The sequence below is a fragment of the Gossypium hirsutum genome, chromosome D06 (assembly GCF_007990345.1).
Source record: "Gossypium hirsutum isolate 1008001.06 chromosome D06, Gossypium_hirsutum_v2.1, whole genome shotgun sequence".
Taxonomy (NCBI): Eukaryota; Viridiplantae; Streptophyta; class Magnoliopsida; order Malvales; family Malvaceae; genus Gossypium; species Gossypium hirsutum.
The window spans coordinates 38,236,080-38,247,341 of NC_053442.1; the positions used below are offsets into that span (position 1 = coordinate 38,236,080).

Below are 11,262 nucleotides of genomic sequence, written 5' to 3' on the forward strand. Positions count from 1 at the left end.
TGATTAAGTAAAATCATGACTAAGTTATTCTTGCATTACAATTGTTAGGTAACTAATGAATTAATTATTTTAACGGATTGACATTGTAATTAATAGACACAGTACTTAATCAGTGCATGTTTAATCATCTAAGGTAGTTGAAGGTTAGATTAGCAACGGTATCTGACGATACATTTGCCTTGCATAACTTGCAATATTATTGTGATTAAACTGTTTCAAGGTAATGATACTTTGTTACCTCGCATAGTCTTTTATATGCTTATTAAATTGAGTTAATTGTTTGAATTGACAGAGGGATATGTACAAGAGATTATTTTGATTTAGTAAGCATGTATGTGCAATAACATATTTGCCTATTAAGATTTGTTTAACTGGTTGAATTGACATAGGGATATAGTCAAGAGATAAATGGATTTTGGTAAGTATGTTCATAAGTTAGCAAATTACCGAGTTGCCGTGAACTTATTCATAACAATATAAATATGAGTTTAATAATTCTAAGTTAAGAAATGTAATTAATCTAACACAATTATGCCATCTTGATTAAAATCGTATTTTGAAATAGTGCATTTTGCATTTTGGTTTATTTTTCTGTTCAAATTTTAACTTAGTTAATTTTTCTGTGATTATTTCAGGTGTTTATGAGTATTGACCGAATCGTCGATTTACTCCCTACAGACCATAAGATTGAATGAACTTTTCGACAGTGAATAAGACAAGCAAGTCAGAGAAGGACTGAAGAGATGAACTTCGAAAATCTGAATCAAAGAAATGGAGCAAACCTTGCCTAAAATCCTTTCCTTATTGCTGATGATAGGGATAGAACTTTGAGACAGTATGCCATGCCAGTATTTCATGATCTTAATTCGGGTATTAGGAGACCCGAAATTGAGGCACAACAGTTTGAGTTGAAGCCTGTCATGTTCTAGATGCTTCAGATAGTGGGCCAATTCAGTGGAATGCCTACCGAAGATCCTCACCTACACTTAAGACTGTTTATGGAGGTGAGCGATTCTTTCAAGTTAGCCGGAGTACTCGAAGATGCATTACGATTGAAGTTGTTCCCATATTCACTAAGGGACAGAGCTCGAGCTTGGTTTAACTCATTACCACTAAACTCAATTTCAACATGGCAAGAGTTAGCAGAAAAATTTCTTATGAAGTATTTCTTGCCTAGCAAGAATGCTAAGTTGAGGAGCGAGATCACTGCTTTCCAACAAATGGATGATGAGTCATTGTATGAGGCATGGGAAAGGTACAAAGAATTATTACGGAAGTGCCCTCATCATGGAATCCCACATTGCATACAACTTGAGACATTTTATAATGGTCTCAATGCTTACACGAGGATGGTAGTAGATGCTTCTGCTAATGGTGCTCTCCTTTCTAAGTCTATAATGAGGCTTATGAAATCATTGAGAGGATTGCCAGCAACAATTATCAATGACCAACCAATCGAGTAGCATCAGGAAGACGAGTCGTTGGAATACATGAAGTAGATGCTCTTACTTCACTCGTATCTCAAGTATCATCAATATCCTCAATGTTAAAAAATCTTACTACTAATGGGTGTAATAGTTTCGCAGCACAGCCACTGAATCAATTTGAAAATGTAGCCTGTGTTTATTGTGGGGAAAGATATTTGTTCGAAGAATGTCCATTGAACTCAAAATCTGTGTATTACATGGGTAACTAGAACCAAAATCGAGGAAGGCAATGGCTACGATCCAATTTCTATATCCCATCATGGTGAAACCTCCCGAATTTTTCCTGGAGTAACCAAGGGGCAGGAACCAGTAGGAATTATGTCCAACCTAGATCGACCCAGCCATCAAGTTTTTCCCAACATGCTCAGAAACCAACCCAAGCTGAACCATCCAATAGCCTAGACAATCTATTGAAGGCATACATGGCGAAAAATGATGCCTCTCTAAGGAATTTGGAGAATCAAGTGGGCTAGCTTACAACTGAACTCAGAAATCGACCATAAGGTGCTTTAACTAGTGATACAGAGAATTCGAGGAATCTAGGGAAGGAGCATTATAAAGTGTTAACATTGAGGAGCGGAAAGACTTTAGAGTCCAATTTCGTCGAAGTTGAGAATGAGCCAGCTGACACTCAAGACTCAGAGGAAGTTCAACCGAGTGTTGAAATTCCAGTTTCACCGAAAATTGAATCTGTAAAATCTGACAAGGTAACTTCTGAACCAGCTAATTCTGATCAACTAATAACTCCATTAGATGCAGAATTGCCACAGAAAACGAATCAACCAGTTCCAGTAGAGAAACCTTTACCACCCTACCCTCAAAGACTTTAGAAGCACAAGTAGGAAATTCAATTCAAAAAGTTCCTAGACGTTCTCAAGCAACTTCATATCAACATCCCGTTGGTTGAAGCACTTGAACAAATGCCGAATTACGTCAAATTCATGAAGGATATCCTGTCTAAAAAATGAAGGCATGGAGATTTTGAGACGATAGCCTTAACGAAGGAATGCAGTGCATATCTTCAACACAAACTACCCCCAAAATTGAAGGATCTTAGATGTTTTACCATAGCTTGCAATATTGGAGAAACATATTGTGGTAAGGCACTATGTGACTTGGGTGATAGTATCAACTTGATGCCCATGTCAATATTTAGGAAGTTGGGGATAGGTGAAGTTAGACCTACTATGGTTACACTTCAATTAGAAGATCGATCCTTAGCACATCCAGAAGGAAAAATTGAGGACATATTGGTACGTGTAGACAAATTTATCTTTCCCGCTGACATTGTGATTCTAGACTTTGAAGCAGATAAAGAAGTGTCAATCATCCTAGGAAGACCATTCTTAGCAACCGGAAGGACCCTTATTGATGTGCAGAAGGGCGAGCTTACTATGTGTGTTTAGGATAATCAGGTAACATTTAACGTTTTTAAGCCCATGCGATTTTCTGACACAATTGATGATTGTTCTACAGTGTCCGATTTAGAGGATTTAATCATGGAGAAGGAACTCAATTATGTTGAGGACCCATTGGAACAAATTTTGACATTAGATCCTCCAAATGATGAAGAGGAAAATGAATACTTGGCTTTGTTAGAAGCTAATCAAAGGGGATTTAATCCGCAATCTCGCTTTGAATATTTGAAGTTAGAGAAAAGGGATTATGCCTAACCAAAAGCGTCAATCGAGGAGCCACCTAAATTAGAACTGAAGGTACTTCCCTCACATTTGAAATATGTTTATTTAGGTAACTTTTCTACTCTGCCTGTGATTGTTTCAGCAAAATAAACTACTGAGCAAGAAGAGAAACTCATCTTGGTGTTGAAACAATTCAAGAAGGCTATCAGATGGACCATAGCCGATATTCGTGGAATTAGTCCATCTGTATGCATGCATAAGATTATCTTAGAGGATGGCGAAAAAGGGACGATTGATAGACAACGAAGACTAAACCCCATCATAAAGGATGTAGTCAAGAAAGAAATCATCAAGTGGTTAGATGCAGGTATAATTTACCGCATCTCAGATAGTTCATGCGTAAGTCCAGTCCAGTGCGTGCCAAAGAAAGGAGGTATCACAGTAATTGAAAATGAGAATAAGAAGTTGATACCAACTAGAACAGTTACGGGATGGAGAATTTGCATCTATTACCGGAAGTTGAACAAGGAAACTAGGAAAGATCACTTTCCTTTGTAGTTTTTGGACCATATGCTGGATAAACTTGCAGGGCAAGAATATTACTGTTTTTCCGATAGATACTCGGGGTAAAATCAGAATATAGTAGCACCAGAAGATCAGCACAAGACAACATTCACCTGCTCGTATGTTACATTTGTATTTAGGCGTATGCCATTTGGTTTATGTAATGCACCTGCTACATTTCAAAGATGTATGATGTCTATTTTTATTGACTTGGTTGAGAAATATTTGGAAGTTTTTATGGATGATTTTTCAGTATTGGGAGATACATATGATGATTGCATAGCCAATCTAGCCAAGGTACTAAGGCGATGCAAAGAAACAAACCTTGTACTTAATTGGGAAAAGTGCCATTTCATGGTATAAGAAGGTGTTATTCTAGGGCATCGGATAACAAGACATGGAATTGAGGTAGATAAAGCGAAGGTAGATGTTATTGAGAAACTCCCACCTCTAATATTTGTAAAGGGTGTTAGGAGCTTTTTGGGCCAGGCCAGTTTCTATCAAAGATTCATCAAGGACTTCTCCAAAGTTGCTAAACCCTTATGCAAATTATTGGAGAAGGACACGGCATTTAAATTTGATAAGGAGTGCTTAAGAGCTTTCAACAATTTGAAGAGTCGGTTCGTCTCGGCACCTATAATAGTCACACTAGACTGGGATTTGCCATTTGAATTTATGTGTGACGCAAGTGGCTTTGCGATTGCAACTGTCATGGGTCAACGAAGGAACAAATTTTTTCATCCCATATACTATGCGAGTCAGACTCTGACAGGAGCTTAACTAAATTACAGGGTAACAGAAAAAGAGTTACTTGCTATTGTGTTTGCTTTTGACAAGTTTCGATCTTATCTTGTAGGTACAAAAGTGACTGTTTATATGGACAACTCGGTAATTAAGTATTTACTTGCCAAGAAAGACGCTAAGCCGAGACTGATCCGATGGGTACTACTACTTGAAGAGTTCGATCTAGAAATTCACGATCGAAAGGGAGTGGAAAACCAAGTAGTAGACCACTTGTCCAGATTGGAGCCGCAAGAAGGGAACTCTCCTCTTATACCAATTCGAGAGACGTTTCCAGATGAACACATATTGAAGGTAAATCATGTCCATAATACCCCTTGGTTTGTTGATATTGCTAACTTATTAGCTTGTGGTTTGATGTTGATTGATAAGACATATCAATAAAAGAAAAGGTTTCTTCACGATGTGAAGTACTATTTCTGGGAAGAACCGTATTTGTTTAAAAATTGTGCAGATCAAATGATCAGGAGATGCGTGGTAGAAGATGAAGTACATAAGATTTTATACCATTGCCACTCAGCTCCGAGTGGGGGACACTTCAGAGGTAGATATACTGCAGCCAAGGTATTGCAAGCCAGATTCTTTTGGCCAACACTATTCAAAGATGCATATGCTTATGTAAAGAGTTGTGATCGATGTCAAAGGGTCGAAAATGTCACCAACGGAAATGAGATGCCTCGATCAAACATCATTAGGGTAGAATTATTCGATGTTTGGGGTATTGACTTTCTCGGTCCTTTCCCTCCATCTTTTGGTCACAAGTACATATTAGTAGTAGTAGACTATGTGTCTAAGTGGGTTCAGGCAGAGGCATATCCAACAAACAATGCTAAGGTTGTAATAAAGTTTTTGCAGAAACATGTGTTCACAAGGTTTGGAACCCCAAAAGTCATCATCAGTGATGAAGGGTCCCATTTTATGAACAAGTGGTTGAAATGGTTATTAGATAAACATGGAGTGAAACACAAGGTCACTACAGCTTACCATTTGTAGACGAATGGGCAAGCTGAACTGGCAAACAAGGAGATCAAAGGCATACTTGAGAAGGTAGTTTGCCCAAACCGACGAGATTGGTCTAAAAGACTAGATGATGCTTTATGGGCTTATAGGACAGCATACAAGACACCTTTAGGGATGTCACCCTATAGGTTAGTCTTTGAGAAAGCCTACCATCTACCCTTGGAGTTAGAACACAAAGCTTACTGGGCTCTCCAACGACTCAACTTGGATATTAAAAGTGCCAAAGAGAAACAAATGCTTCAACTTAAAGAGTTAGAAGAATTCTGAATGTCTTCATACGAGAATTTGAAGCAGGTCAGCAAGTCTTGTTATTCAATTCAAGATTAAGGTTCTTTCCAGGTAAGTTAAAATCACATTGGTCCGGTCCATTTATGATTCATTGAGTCTATCCATACGGAGTTGTTGAACTTCAAGGTAAGGGAGGTAATTTTCGAGTTAATGCTCAACGTTTGAAACATTACTGGGGAGATAAAATTGAACAGAATCAAATCTCGTTCATTTTATCAGATATTTAATTTTTCTTATTCTTCTGTTTGAATAAATGATTTAGGGTATATTTTTGGGATTAGTATGTTTAGATAAATTCTATCTAGGAGATTGGAACTTAAGTGGGACCACTTGTGACCTCTCCAATCTTTCTTGGGAATTAATTTTAAAATAATTTCCCAAGAAATTATTCCCTAAATGAGAAAATAAATTTTTAGTTTTTCAAATAAAAGGGTCAATTTTGATCCAAGTTTTATGTTGCAACTCAATTTTTAATTTTTATTAAGTCTAGGAACTTAATTGAATTAGTTTTAAAAAATTTGGTTGCTCTTTTTGTAAATATTAAAAATTAGATGCCTCTTTTTGTAAATATTTTCAAAAGGCATCTAGAATAAATGTTTTTAGTTAAAAAAAAGAAAGAAAAGATGATAATTATTAATATATAATTATATCCAATATAATATATATTAATTATTATCAGCATTATTTAGAGTTAGGATTTGTTTTAATTTAATCATATTTTATTCGATAAGTTTTTATATTAATAAATTAATAGCAAATAATAATTTAATATGCATTATATTTGTAACTCCCCAAACCCGACCTAAACATTAGGGCCGAATCTGGTGATGTCACATTGTAACACCCTTTACTCGTATTCTACGCTGGAATAGGGTACGAGGTATTACCAAAATCAATACACTTATAAACATATTAAACCGAGTTATAAAATTTCATCCAAATTAAAAACTTTCAAATTATTATCTTCGAGTCGCTAATTAGAGTTTACGAGTCCAATTACATACCCATTCATATGCTCAATATATCCGTTAAATCAATCCAATATTGAAGAATCCACTTTAAGTCAGGATCAATATTAATCACAATCATAAATATTTTCATGTTATTTTCATATATCACTAACTGAACTTCGAATGTCAATTTACGAATATGTAATTCACTAACACATTCTGGTATACACAATGTTTAATTGATGAAATCATTTAATTGAGCTAAATTTCATATTCACTCCAAATTTTCTTCTATATCCATAAATGCTTTCACTTACCATTTACCTAACCAATTTCTCGAACCAAGCTATATCACACAACAATAATACATCACCACCTGTGCTTCATGAATTCAATGTTCGAATCTTATCACCATCAAATCCATGTCATTCGAATACTTAAAATTTATTCAAGCATATATTATTACGTTTCATATACCAAGCATATGTCAAAATTACGAATACGCAATCAATTCATTTGTCATTTATTTGACTAGCAAATTAATCTCAAAATTCATAACATTCCATTACTTAAGATATGCCATAAAACACTCCTTTAACATAAACTAGCACCATGACCGAATTTTCAGTATGCTATTTATTCCCCTTTTTCCGAATCATATAGCAAAATATTACAAATATGTATATATTTGAATACTATAATTATGCATCAACTTACCAACAAGAGTTAATTCATGAGCCACTCATGACATCATTTCATGCCAAATATACAACACGCATATGCTATGAAACTTTTTTTTCTCTCATGAGCTTACCATGACCAGTAATGCACCAATATAAGCATCACTCCTATTTCAACATTTATCAATTATAATAAGACATTTAACCAATTATACACAATTAATTCATATACTTTATTGTCCTCCTCCTCCTCTCCATCCCACATCCTTTATGTATATAACATGCTTAAATAGCATTATACATAATTTCACTATTCACTTTATTTAAATTCAAAGTTGTCTAGTTGAGTTACAGTCACTAAATTATTTTTATCCGGAGATACAGAGCTCAAAATTAAGTTTTGTTAATTTTTCCCAAAACTAAACTCACATATCTTCTTACCATAAATTTTTTAGAATTTTCACAAACTTTCAGTTAATTCTTTCTTTAAATAACATACCTGAATAAACCATTTAATCGAATTTAACTTCTTTTGTGACAGTAGCTTTACATAATCTGAGTAGTTTTCAGAACTATCCAATATATCTCTCTCTTTTTATATTGTCTTCATTTGCTAATTCATTCACTTGTCCGACCACATTATTAATCTTCCGTGCACAAATTTCTATAACACTGCACTCATAAGATTATTCAACCAAAATCTTACAAATTTCATTGGAACATTTTACTAATATGGGGGTGAGTGTAGTAAAGCCTCAAATTTATCTTACACATAAATGCGCATAACACATATTATCACAAATAGCCAATTCATTACTAATTTCAAATTCTCAAAGCATTTAATAAACAATTGCTTTTAATCACTTTTGTTCTCAACACATAATTCATATTCCAACTCAAATCACTAATTCACAATCGAAATTTCTATATAGAATCATAATCCAAATATCATAACTCATGTGCTCATATAATTATAACATTTATCAATAACAAAATGTTATACTCTTTGATCCATGCCTTTATGAGTTTCAACTCATAATCAATACATTTTCACTCAAACATTTAAGTGTTTACTTCTATACTGTTAGAATTAATTCAGTTGAAAAACATATCTGTCTTATCAAGATAATTTTCGTCATAAAACAATACTGATGAGGGGGTGATGATGAGGACATAAAGCTTTTAACTTACTCTCATAGATACACACACATATATATGACTTTGCATTCATCATCAATGTAATACCATCATAACCACATAGTTCATTCCAAACAAATTAACACATCTATTTATTATGAATATTTTCTATCACCCACAATTTCACACAATGAATTTACTTACTTGAGCTCAATATTAATATCTATTTAAATTCCGATACTTAGCTTCTATTTTACTTACCGACATTTATTCAATTAGAGAACGTCTTACAGAATTGAGTACTTCGTTTTCTCTATGCCATAGTCCAACTATGATCTTACACATATTTACATATTGATGCCATAGCCCAGCTATGGTCTTACATAGTAGCACATATCACACCGATGCCATATCCCAGATATGGTCTTATACGGAAATAACATATCACATGTTGCCATGGTCCAACCATGGTCTTTTTCGTTAATTCATCACATATCACTGAACGAAAGTACTCATTCTTGAGTTCTACTCAATTTAATCTTCCAATTCAATTTTCATACTATTATAATATTCATGGTTTAATAGTAAAGACATAAAACAAAATATCTTATTATCTTTAACTTAACAATTAAACATAAGATTCTACCATATGCATGTACTGATTTCACTTATTCTAATAGATATACATAAACACACATTCCATCTATTTAAGTAAATTCGCTTACCATATTCACTTAATCAAATATGTTGAGCACATAGCATCATATAATCACCAACATACTTGGATGAGCTTATCACAATATAAGCTTTTTTTTTAACTTATGATCATCTCTTTTCATACTTTCTAAAATATAGATTTTTTTTTCATTCCAACTATCTATCTTCATACTCATAAGTGCATCGAATTTATTCTCTTAGCTGAGGACATGCCTAGTTACAAATAACTCAAATCACATCTCGATAATTCAATTCACTTTAATAAAACAACTATATTGATTTCAACTATCAAACACTAACATATCAAGATACTATTTTCTTCATGCTGAGGATACAGCTCAAACACACAATCTTTCAACATTCTTTTAGCATACAAACCAAAGATCCTTTAACCGTATTAGTTTAAGGAAACATATATTTTGATTGAACACATTAACTTTAATCAAATTTACCTGAGGAAAAATTCAATCATATAATTTTAAGTTTATGCTTTCATTATTTATACCTTTCTAAATTTCGTTTCTTCATAAACACATTTCAATTACCTCAATATAAATTTTCAGCATTATTGAAAGCAGCTCGGTTAGAAGTCATCTCTGTCTTAACAGAACAATTTCCTTAGAGCCAGAAGGTATTACACTATCACGAGTAATAATATGACATATATAGCTAAACTCACATACACTATGTTAGTCTGAGAACCGACTAAACTATAGCTCTGATACCACTAAATGTAACACCCCAAATCCAGCCTAAACATTAGGGCCGAATCTGGTGATGTCACATTGTAACACCCCTTACCCGTATTCTATGATGGAATAAGGTACGAGGCATTACCAGAATAAATAGACTTATAAACATATTAAACCGAGTTATAAAATTTCATCCAAATTAAAAACTTTCAAATTATTATCTTTGAGTCGCTAATTAGGGTTTACGAGGCCCAATACATACCCATTCATATGCTCAATATATCCGTTAAATCAATCCAATATTGAAGAATCCACTTTAAGTCAGAATCAATATTAATCACAATCATAAATCTTTTCATATTATTTTCATATATCACTAACTGAACTGCGAATGTCAATTTACGAATATAGAATTCACTAACACATTCTGGTATACACAATGTTTAATTGATGAAATCATTTAATTGAGCTAAATTTCATATTCACTCCAAATTTTCTTCTATATCCATAAATGCTTTCACTTACCATTTACCTAACCAATTTCTCGAACCAAGTTATCACACAACAATAATACATCACCACCTGTGCTTCATGATTCAATGTTCGAATCTTATCACCATCAAATCCATGTCATTCGAATACTTAAATTTATTCAAGCATATATTATTACGTTTCATATACCAAGCATATGTCAAAATTACGAATACGCAATCAATTCATTTGTCATTTATTTGACTAGCAAATTAATCTCAAAATTCATAACATTCCATTACTTAAGATATGCCATAAAACACTCTTTTAACATAAACTAGCACCATGATCGAATTTTCAGTATGCTATTTATTCCCCTTTTTCCGAATCATATAGTAAAATATTACAAATATGTATATATTTGAATACTATAATTATGCATCAACTTACCAACAAGAGTTAATTCATGAGCCACTCATGACATCATTTCATGCCAAATATACCACACGCATATGCTATGAAACTTTATTTTCTCTCATGAGCTTACCATGACCAATAATGCACCAATATAAGCATCACTCCTATTTCAACATTTATCGATTATAATCAGACATTTAACCAATTATACACAATTCATTCATATAATTTATTGTCCTCCTCCTCCTCTCCATCCCACATCCTTTATGTATATAACATGCTTAAATAGCATTATACATAATTTCACTATTCACTTATATTTAAATTCAAAGCTGTCTAGTCGAGTTACAGTCACTAAATTATTTTTATCCAGAGATACAGAGCTCAAAATTAAGTTC

At 33.5% G+C, this 11,262-nt stretch overlaps 1 non-coding gene across 1 annotated transcript; it reads right to left on the minus strand.

The window, feature by feature from the left end:
• Positions 1-1,187: 1,187 nt before the first annotated feature.
• On the minus strand, positions 1,188-1,294 carry LOC121218790 (small nucleolar RNA R71). Its single transcript, XR_005915267.1, has one exon. It is a non-coding gene; the product is annotated as a small nucleolar RNA R71 (small nucleolar RNA).
• Positions 1,295-11,262: the final 9,968 nt, after the last annotated feature.